The sequence below is a fragment of the Musa acuminata genome, chromosome BXJ1-9 (assembly GCF_036884655.1).
Source record: "Musa acuminata AAA Group cultivar baxijiao chromosome BXJ1-9, Cavendish_Baxijiao_AAA, whole genome shotgun sequence".
In the NCBI taxonomy this organism is placed as follows: domain Eukaryota; kingdom Viridiplantae; phylum Streptophyta; class Magnoliopsida; order Zingiberales; family Musaceae; genus Musa; species Musa acuminata.
In genome coordinates, this window is record NC_088335.1 from 22,091,866 (window position 1) to 22,103,332 (window position 11,467).

Here is an 11,467-nt window from a genome sequence, read left to right on the forward strand (position 1 = left end):
TGGATGCACATAGAAACAGGAGTTGGTACTATACTTGTTTTTCTCTCCGTATAATTCAACATATGATGTCAAAGAGTTGTCCCTTTGTCTCCGACATCTTTTGAAGAGACAAAGTTACATATTTAATGCTACAGACAAGAGGGGAAAAGATAGATGAACATACACAACTGATGTACAAAAGAATAGCCTAATGATGAGCTTCTTGATTGCACCAGACCTGAAATAGGCAAAGCACCCAGAAGAGATGAGTTTTGATACCAATTACTCCCAACCCATCAACATCTTGGTCAGTCCCTCTATTATCTTGTTTTGTGATGCACACAACTTCAAATCATCGCAAAGGAGGAATCTATAGACTTCCCACTCCCTATCACCAATGACATGCCTCCCAATCTCGGCCTGAAAATTTGAGAGCATATAATTTATTAAGATTCATATAGCTATACTAAAAATGTTATGGAAGTTTGTGCTGTCGTTTGAAAGGCAAAAATTATGAAACGACATTGAGGTATGGGTGCAGAAAACACCAGCTGGGCAGTAACTTAATATTTGACATCCATCTGCTCTTGTGTGAAGGGTTAGTGGTTGAATGTTCAGAGAGATATTTCTCATGGTTTACAAGGTGACTCCTAAATTATCCTATGATGGTAGTAAATGTTAGTTTGACAAGTCTCATAGTCCCACGTGGAGAAAATTATATTTATTATCTCCTATTGGAACTATAAATAAGGGTCTGAGCTTTGAAGTTAGATGCACCACAAGTAGCACCACAAGAAAAACCTAAGTGTTTGCTTTGGGTTTAAGTCCACACTCAGTTAAATAGTTTGGGCTTATAGTTTGGGTTTTTCTTGTTTAGTATTTTCGGATGTTTTATGGCTTAGGAACATCTTCCTAAGGCATTTGTAATAGTCTCTTTTATAGTAGTGATTTGCTCCTTTTTCGTCCGCGGATGTAGGTCAAGGTTAATTGATCGAACCACGTAAATCTGGTGTTCTTGTCACTTTTATTCTTTCCGCTTTATTGTCTTTTATTCTTTCCGCTTTATTGTCTTTGTCAGTTAAATAGTTTGGGCTTATAGTTTGGGTTTTTTTTGTTTAGTATTTTCGGGTGTTTTATGGCTTAGGAACATCTTCCTAAGACATTTGTAATAGTCTCTTTTATAGTAGTGATTTGCTCCTCTTTCGTCCGTGGATGTAGGTCAAGGTTAATTGACCGAACCACGTAAATATGGTGTTCTTGTCACTTTTATTCTTTCCGCTTTATTATCTTTGTTAGGTTGCCCAAATTATCCTTTGGTAAATTTCCTGAGGCTAGCTCTAACAAACTGGTATCAGAGCCTGGTTTCGGGATCTTTTGGCAACGATGATAATAACAAAGATTGTTATCGAGAAATTTGATAGAAATGTCAACTTCGGCATGTGGCAACTCAAAATGGAGGCCATTCTGGTTCAAGACGGAGTTGATTTGGTACTACAGGGGGCTGAGAACATTCCAGATGGTACGTCAAAGGAATATTTTGCGGGTATGGATAAGAAGGCCCGATCCAACATTATTCTAAATCTCTCTGACGAGGTTTTACGGGAGGTAGCTACGGAGACTACGACTAAGAGCATGTGGGACAAGTTTAAAGCCTTGATATGAAGAGGACAGTAGAGAATCATTTCTACTTAAAGCAGAGTTTGTATATGTTTCGGATGACTGAAGGTACATCTATACTCTCACATCTTGATAAATTTGATTCCTTGGTTATGGATTTGGAGAATATAGATGCAAAAATTGATGATGAGGATAAGACCCTGTTACTTTTGTGTTCTCTTCCCCAATCCTTTAAGCATTTCCGTGATACTATGATTTATGGAAAAGAAACAATTTCATATCAGGAAATTAAATCTGCACTAAAATCTAAAGAGCAGATAGGGATATTACTGGGGAAAGTAGAGAGAATCAAGCTGAAGGTCTGATTATTAGGGGGAGAACAGATAAAAGGGAATTTGACAGTAGTAGATCTAAATCTAGATCTAAATCCAGACATAGAAATTTGGAATGCAGATATTGTTATAAAATGGGGCATATTAAGGCTGATTGCTTTAAATTGAAAAATAAATTAAAGCAAAAGGAAAAAATTATTGAGAAAACTACTGAATCCGCTGAAGCTAGTGTAGCAACTGATGAGAATGTTGGAAATATTTTCTCTGCTATTGATGACATGATGAAGTCTAAAAATGAATGGATTTTAGATTCAGGTTGTTCTTATCACATGTGTCCTAATAGAGATTTGTTTTCCATATATGAATCTTGTAATGGTGAAATTATTTTAATGGGCAATAATGCAGCATATGATGTTGTTGGTAGAGGAACAATCCGAATTAAAATACATGATGGTATTGTGAGGACGCTCACTAATGTTAGACATGTTCCTAATTTAAAAAAGAATCTCATCTCTTTAGGCACCCTAGAGGCCCTTGGGTGTAAATATATAGTTGAAGGTGGAGTTATGAAAGTTTCTAAAAGTGCTCTTGTTGTTATGAAAGCTTGTAGGTCTGGTAGCTTGTATATTTTGCAGGGAACTACTGTCACAGGCTCGGTTGCAGTCTCGTCATCATCATTGTCTGATTCTGATATCACCAAATTATGGCATATGCGTTTGGGTCATATGAGTGAAAAATGTTTGAGCATATTGAGCAAAATGAGTCTACTTTATGGACAGAGTACTGGGCCACTAGATTTTTATGAGCACTGCATTTTTAGAAAGTAGAAAAGAGTCAGCTTCAATTCTCCGGTAGTTCACAAAACGAAAGGTACTCTTAACTATATTCATTCAGTCCTTTGGGGTCCAACTCATGTTCAGTCTAAGGGTGGTGCTAGGTATATGTTGGCTTTCATTGATGATTATTCCAGGAAAGTTTGGGTTTATTTTTTGAAGCATAAAAATGATATTTTTCTAACCTTTAAACAATGGAAGACTTTGATTTAGAAGCAAATAGGTAAACAGATTAAGCGGCTTCGAACAGATAATGGCATGGAATTTTGTGAATGTGACTTTGATGAATTCTGCAAAAATGAAGAAATTGTTCGGCATCGCACTGTTAGGATGACGCCTAAGCAAAATGGTGTGGCCGAACAAATGAACAGAACACTCTTGGAGAGAGCAATGTGTATGATCTCAAATGCAGGGTTGACAAAGAACTTTTGGGCAGAGGCGATTAATATGGCCTGTTACGTTGTCAACCGTGCTCCTTCTACAGTACTTAACTTTAAAACTCCGGAGGAAGTTTGGTCAGGTACTCCTGCTGATTACTCTGATTTATAAATTTTTGGGTGTCTAGCATATATGTATGTAAATGAAGGAAAATTAGAGCCTCGAGCAAAAAAGTATATTTTCCTTGGGTATGTTACTTCTGATCCCAAATCCCCAAAATTTATAATCAGCAGAGATGTTACTTTTGATAAATTGTCTATGTTATCTTCCAAAGAAAAATCTACTAGTTGTACAAATGATAGTGTGCAGAAGCAGGTGGAGCTTAAGATTGATAGTTCTAATTCTTTTCAGTCTAACTCTTCTATTCAAAGAATGCCAGTAGATGGTCCCGAGTCTACTAACACAGATAATCCAGAGGAAGAGCAATATTCCATAGCTAAGGATAGACCACGGAGAGATATTCGACCACCACAAAGATATGCAAATTTGGTTGCATATGCTTTGTCTGTTGCAGAAGAAACAAGTGAAGTTGGTGAGCCTACTACCTACTCAGATGTAGTTTCTTGTGATAATTCCGCTAAGTGGTTGATCGCGATGAATAAAGAAATTGAATCTCTCCATCGGAATAGAACTTGGGATCTTGTGAAGCCGCCTTCAGATAAGAAAATTGTTGGATGCAAATGGGATACTATTGCTGAGGGAAAGGTCCTTGTTTAGAAAATTCATATGAAGGACAATCCAACTGATATGCTTATGAAGCCTCTTTCGGTTTACAAGTTCAAGCAGTGCTTGGACTTGGTTGGTGTTCATTGTTGGTGAATGCACATTGGGGCTTTTATGAAGAAGGTGGAGCAAGTTTTGTTGGGACATGCCAAGGTGGAGATTTGTTAATTTGGCAAGTCTCATAGTCCCACATCGGGAAAATCAGGCTTATTATCTCCTATTGGAACTATAAATAAGGGCCTGAGCTTTGAAGTCAGATGCACCACAAGAAAAACCTAAGTGTTTGCTTTGGATTTAAGTCCACACTTAGTTAAATAGTTTGGGCTTATAGTTTGAGTTTTTCTTGTTTAGTATTTTCGGGTGTTTTATGGCTTAGGAATATCTTCCTAAGGCATTTGTAATAGTCTCTTTTATAGTAGTGAATATCTTCCTAAGACATTTGTAATAATCTCTTTTATAGTAATGGATGTAGATCAAGGTTAATTGATCGAACCACGTAAATATGGTGTTATTGTTATTTTTATTCTTTCCGCTTTATTATCTTTATTGGGTTACCAAAATTATTCTTTGATAAATTTTCTGTGACTAGCTCTAACGGTAAATAGTTGCTTGCCAATTACAAGTGAAAAATGTGGTCAGTACTATCATGGTTTATAAGTTAGAAAATATTGCACACAATAATTGTTTATGATTATGCAAATCAGAAAATAGGAAGACATACCAAAAATATGCGAATCTGAAGCATTTTGAGAGTGATGTCATAGAACACAAGCGGGTGGCCTTTACCAAATAGTTCAATAGGATTGGCAACCATGCTCCATATCATGGCCACGGCTAACTACGGTAACTTGGAGGGGACGGAATAGGTCCATTCTCAAGTGCGAATACAAGGCTCTCTGTTTGCCCTGATCAATGATCTTTTTCCCCATCCATTTGCATCACAAATAAATCAATCTCACATCTTCCATCCTGGCTCGAATGGAATCGGCCATAGCAGATCTAACAGGAGCCATTTTAAGTGCATTTAGCATCATCAGAAATAGGGAATTTAACGACCAAAACATCATCCTGTCATAAATAACTAGGAAGCATCTTATAATGAAGTACAATGGGGGGGGGGGGGGGGGTTAAGCTATAGTAACAAAATCATTTCATGATAAAAGGTCGAATGCATAGCAAAATCATAGTTGAAACGAACTAACGAAGACAAGGTAAAATGATATGATTATTATTATTTGTTAACGTTCATTTTGGTTAGCATGTTCTTGTTAATGTTATTACCTGGACATTGTAATCCTTTAGAGTCCTCACTCATTACGTCATAGAGGAGTCCTTTGTGGTCTCGACCAAGGATCTGAATAAGTAGTGTATGACTGGGGCTGAGAGGGTTGTCCATGGTCACAGAAGGATTATTTATTTGATGAGAAAGGAGATCCAACAGGCAATTCTTCAGAAAGTTCTAAATCGAACAATTCTTCTGTGATTGCAGGAGGCAGAAAAGGCGATGCTTGCAGGCACACAATAATCTGTTCGTTGGCTGGTTCAATCTGACAATTTTTGGTCATGGAATCCCCTAAAACAGCTCTCAATTTTTGGCAGGCCTCTTCCTTTCTTCTTTTTGTATGCAGGAGTTGCCTGAAGCAATATTTTCATTTTAGAACACAGGAAATATGTGAACAGGACGTATAGTGAGAATAACAACACCAAAAGCCTCGCAGAACGATTGCTTGGTCTCGACGAAAATTCAAGTACAAAATTAATCGGTTTGGTTCCTATGTTTAGCTCGATAATTTTCTATCGTAAAAACCATAAAACGATTTACATACACTTAGATGCCATAAATGTAAAAAAACATCCATCAAAGTGAGCGACAGCGTTTAAGAAAATATATTGAATCTCAACAGCAATTGTGCACTTAACTTGCTAGGACATATAAATCTAAGAATATTTTGAAGTTTAACAACATTGCTAAAAAGAACCCTGATGTATATACATGATGGGGAGATTTGTTAAGTGTGTAATTGTTAGGACTCTAGCTTGGAGAATCCTAATTGAGAGGGACATTCATGTAAAAATGTTAGGACTCTAGCTAGGAAAGTCCTAATTGAGAGGGACATTCTGTTAGGACTCTAGCTAGGAGAGTCCTAATTGTGAGGGGCATTCATGTAGGAGGTTTTTTCTTAGAGAGGAATTAGGAGTTGTAAGGGAATAGGAGTCTTGAGTAGGAGTCCTATTAGGAGTTGGTTAGAAGTAAGAGTCTTAAGTAGGAGTCCTATTAGGAGTTAGGGTTTAGAAGCCCTATAAATAGCCATGTATTCCTTCTCTTTTGATAAGCAATAGATGTATATTTTCTGCAGCCTTTGAGCAGCAACTTGGAGGGAGGAACCCCTATAGAGTTCCAAGGAGGCCGATCCCCTAAAGAGATCAACCCCAAGTTTAGAATCTGCAAGGGTTCTAACACCTGGTATCAGAGCAGCGTTCTCGGCATCTCGCTGCCCTTCCACAGCCATCCATCAACCCTCTACAACCATCCAAAGCAATTCCCACAATTGCTTAAAAGATCATCACCGAATTCCGTCATCATCTCCACCACCACGGATCATCCTTTGATCTCCCCGTGAATTGCAACATGTTCTGGTTTCCTACCTTACTGTTGCTACAATTTAGTTATCCTTATTCGAAAATCCAAAAAAAAAAATCGTTCCTATATTGCTGCATAAACTTTTCGTCACAAAGTTTTCATCTCTACGACGAAAGATACATTGCAGAATTCCAGCCGCATAGCACCATCTTTTTGATCTTGCTACTGTGCTTTTTCTATCCAAATTTCTACGAAATTTTTATGACATCTTTGACACTTTTTAACAGTGGATTTCCCTTTGGTTTCATCAAAAAATTCTCAACATAAACTACTGATCTTTTATGTCCAATCTGCTGCACTTGAATTGCAGAATTCAAGCCGCATAGCACCATCTGTTTGATCTTGCTACTGTGCTTTTTCTATCCAAATTTCTACGAAATTTTTATGACATCTTTGATACTTCCTAACAGTAGATTTCCCTTTGGTTTCATCGAAAAATTCTCAATATAAACTACTGATCTTTTATGTCCAATCTACTGCACTTGAAAATCTATGCTGCAGAAAATTTCAGCTGCATATCGTTGCCTTAACCCATCTATTTGCAATCTTTTTTGAATGAAATTTCTTATACACTTCATAGATCATATTGGCTTCCATCTAAGATTGATCTATTAAGAAATTTATCTCTAAAAATAATTTTATGTTGCTGCAAATTTTCATCATAACCCGCTGAAATTTTTCGACGATAATTCTGCAATTGCAACTTGCACCAATTTCCTTGCTGTTATACTGCCGAAATTTTCTTGATTAAATTAGATATCCTTGCTGTCATATAAACTGTGATTTTGCTATCAATTCCCTTCTCAATTCTCTCAAGTTTTTGGTGGAAATTACGTCGAGAAACCGTTGTTTCTTCGATGACAATTCTACTCTTACAATACAGCACATACTTGCTGCAACTTCCACGGATTTCTCTCAAACCTTTGCTACCATCTACCACAGATCCAAAACTTTCATCCACAGCCCTAAAACTCTACTAAACCACACCCTCAAACTGCACCCAAAACAGCCACAAAATAAGCCTAAACCGTAGCCTACATCCACCAATCCACCAACACTTTCGACCATCACTTCTCTCAACCTATACATGCCTTTAACCCAACAGCAAAAGAGAGATCTTAACATCATTGATTTGAGGCCATATACTATGGCATCTAAGGAGGCAATCAATGCTAAATTCGAAGCCTTGGAGGCACGAATGGAGGATAAGATTCGGACGCTCTTTGCCGAACTCAGATTGGGCCGACCACTAAGCCCGAAGAAATCATATCAAGGAGAGAGCTTTGCCCAATCACACCAAGCCCGAAGAGATGACTTCCAAGGGAGGGTAGGCTCTATGACCAACCCCAACTATCCATGCATGAGAGTGGACTTCCCTAGATGGGAAGAAGGAGACCCGATTGGTTGGATCTCGCGCGCGGAGCGATATTTTCGGTACCACAAAACCGCGGATGTATCTATGGTGAAAATTGCAGCTATACATCTTGAAGGGGATGCTATACAGTGGTTTGACTGGTTTGAACATACTTATGGAGTCCTTTCATGGCGACAATTCAAAGAAAGACTGCTGATTCGCTTCAGACCAACCGATTACGAGAATATTGACGAACAACTAGCAAAGATCCAACAAACCTCCACCATTCAGGAGTACCAAACCAGGTTTGAAAGGTTATCTAATCAAACTCATGATTGGTCTCAAAAACAGCTATTGAGGACCTTCATTGAGGGCTTGAAGCCGGAGATCCGAGGAGAAGTTAAAGCGCGACAACCGTATACGCTTATGGCAGCCATCTCTTTCGCACGACATCAAGACGAGCAATTGAACCATGAAGCTCGGAGGACTAGGGTCTCTCCTCAACTAGTAATATTGAAGCCCTTAGCCCCCCCTACTGTCGACCAAGTCCCTACACCAAAGAGGTTAACAAGAGAAGAGCTTCGGGAGCGATATGCGAAGGGATTATGTTGGCATTGTGACGAGCCGTGGAGCCATGAGCATCGCTGTAGTAAAGGGGGACTTCTTATGATTGAACCGATAGAAGAAGAGGTCATTGAACATCCAAAAGAGAGCCTTGAACATGAAGAAGAAGATGTAGAAGAAGAGCCACAACCGACCGAAGTTACGGTACATACACTAGCTGGCTATTCAAACCCACAAACGATGAAAATTGGAGGCCTTCTCAAACAACAACCAATCACTGTTCTCATCGACACGGGCAGTACTACTAACTTCCTAAATAGTAAGCTTGCTGTTCGGATATCATCACCTATCGAGAATCGCTGCAGGTTTGATGTTAAGGTCACCGACGGACGGATTTTGAATTGTGATCATAGGCGCTTGCAGGAGAAACTATTGCTGCAGGACCAAGAGATAATTGCATATTTCTTCCTTCTCCCTCTTAACAATCATGAGGCTATGCTCAGAATTAAATGGTTGATGATATTAGGTGATATTTCTTGAAATTTTATGAAACTAATTATGAAATTTTACAGTAAGGAGAAACAGGTGACATTGCATGGGAAACGTGGGGGCGACATAACAACGATTTGCACACAACAAATGGAGAATGTTTTGCATAAAGCATGCAGTGGCTTTTTGGTACAACTTGAGCAGCAAACTAAGGGAGAGCCAACAGAATTTGAAGATCCAAATCTACTTCCTTTGCTTGCTGAATTTTCAAATATATTTGACGAACCGCGCAACCTACCTCTTACCTGTCGGCATGATCATTGTATAATGATTCTTCCAGGCAAATCTTCAGCAAATGCTCAGCCATATCAGTATCCACATCTCCAGAAGGATGAAATAGAAAGGATTATAAAAGAGATGCTCGAAACAAGAGTTATTCGGCCAAGTTGCAACCTCTACTCTTCGCCGGTGCTACTTGTACGCAAAAAGGACGAAACAAGGCGAATATGTGTTGATTACCGAGCTCTCAATGGCATAATCATCAAGGACAAATATTTTATTCCAATAGTAGATGAATTGCTAGATGAAAGGGAGCACAAATCTTTACAAAGCTGGACCTTTGATCCGGGTATCATTAAATACGAGCATGTGAAGAAGACATACGGAAAACCACCTTTTGAACACACAACAACCACGAATTTTTGCTTTCTTCAACAAAAGGTGAAATATCTTGGGCATATCATATTAGAGGAAGGTGTGGCAGTGGACCCCTTCAAAATTGGAGCAATGCAAAACTGGCCGACCTCGAGAAACATAAAATTGCTACATGGCTTTCTGGGTTTAACAGGCTACTACCGCAAGTTCGTGAAAAACTATGGAAAGATCAGTGCACCACTTACTTCCTTACTAGAAAAAGATGTCTTCCAATGATTGGACAGAGCCTCCGCTGCCTTCGACAAACTTAAGGCAGCCATGACGACGACGCCGGTGCTAACACTACCAGATTTCAACCGACCCTTCATTATTGAGGCCGACACATCTAGAGTCAGAATTGGAGCCATTCTCATGCAAGATGGTCGACCACTCGCATACACTAGCAAGGCATTATCTCCCTCTGATCAAAATATGTCAACATATGATAAGGAGATGCTCGCCATTGTGCGCACAGCAACGAGGTGGAGATTGTACTTGATCAGGCGATACTTTCAAATCAAGACCGACCATAAAAGCCTAAAATATCTCTTGGAGCAGAAGATATCTTCCCCCGAGCAGCAAAAATGGGTAACAAAACTTCTTGGATTTGATTTTGAAATAACTTACAAAAAGGGGAAAGAGAATGTTCTTGCAGATGCGCTTTCGCAGCTACCCGAGCAAGTTGAAGTTTCGACCGTTTCACTTCCGACCAGCGACTTCCTTGAGGATATTAAGATGGAATGGTAGGAAGATTCAGATACTAGTAAGATTATAAAAAAATTGGAGGAAGCACCAAGCCCCATGGCTCATTACAATTGGGACTCAAAAGAATTACACTATAAGGGACGCATTGTGCTTGTGACAAAATTCTACTTGCATCTTCAATAGCAGATTTTGGACAAAGTTATTCTATATGCAGGGTACTAAATTGAAAAGGAGTACGACATATCACCCACAAACCAACAGCCAACCGGAAGTTTTAAACAAGTGCTTGGAGATAGCCCAAAGCCACCCACCAAATATGACTACCCAAAGAGAACTCCAGACCCAGCCAAGTGCCATTATTGATCGACGGATCGTGACTCGACGACGACGACCCACTAATAAAGTGCTAATACAGTGGGCGAACCTACCAAAAGAAGATGCCACTTGGGACAACTACGACGACTTGAAGATCAAATTCCCAGAATTCATGAATCATCAACCTCGAGGACAAGGCTGATTTGAAGAGGGCGGGTCTGTTAGGACTCTAGCTTGGAGAATTCTAATTGAGAGGGACATTCATGTAAAAATGTTAGGACTCTAGCTAGGAGAGTCCTAATTGAGAGGGACATTCTGTTAGGACTCTAGCTAGGAGAGTCCTAATTATGAGGGCATTCATGTAGGAGGTTTTTTCTTAGAGAGGAATTAGGAGTTGTAAGGGAATAGGAGTCTTGAGTAGGAGTCATATTAGGAGTTGGTTAGAAGTAAGAGTCTTAAGTAGGAGTCCTATTAGGAGTTAGGGTTTAGAAGCCCTATAAATAGCCATGTATTCCTTCTCTTTTGATAAGCAATAGATGGATATTTTCTACAGCCTTTGAGCAGCAACTTGGAGGGAGGAACCCCTATAGAGTTCCAAGGAGGCCGATCCCCTAAAGAGATCAACCCCAAGTTTAGAATCTACAAGGGTTCTAACAGTAATATATTTAATAACTTCTTTGCAAAAATGTTGCCAAAAAGGGCTCGTAATGCTTACTTTGGACAACTTTGGCTTGTTCATGCCAATTAACCTTTTCAAAATTTTAAATGGAGATCTACATTTTAG

At 39.1% G+C, this 11,467-nt stretch overlaps 1 pseudogene; it reads right to left on the reverse strand.

The window, feature by feature from the left end:
• Window positions 1–37: 37 nt before the first annotated feature.
• Window positions 38–5,318, reverse strand: LOC135594310 (ACT domain-containing protein ACR10-like; annotated as a pseudogene).
• Between the last annotated feature and the right edge of the window lie 6,149 nt (window positions 5,319–11,467).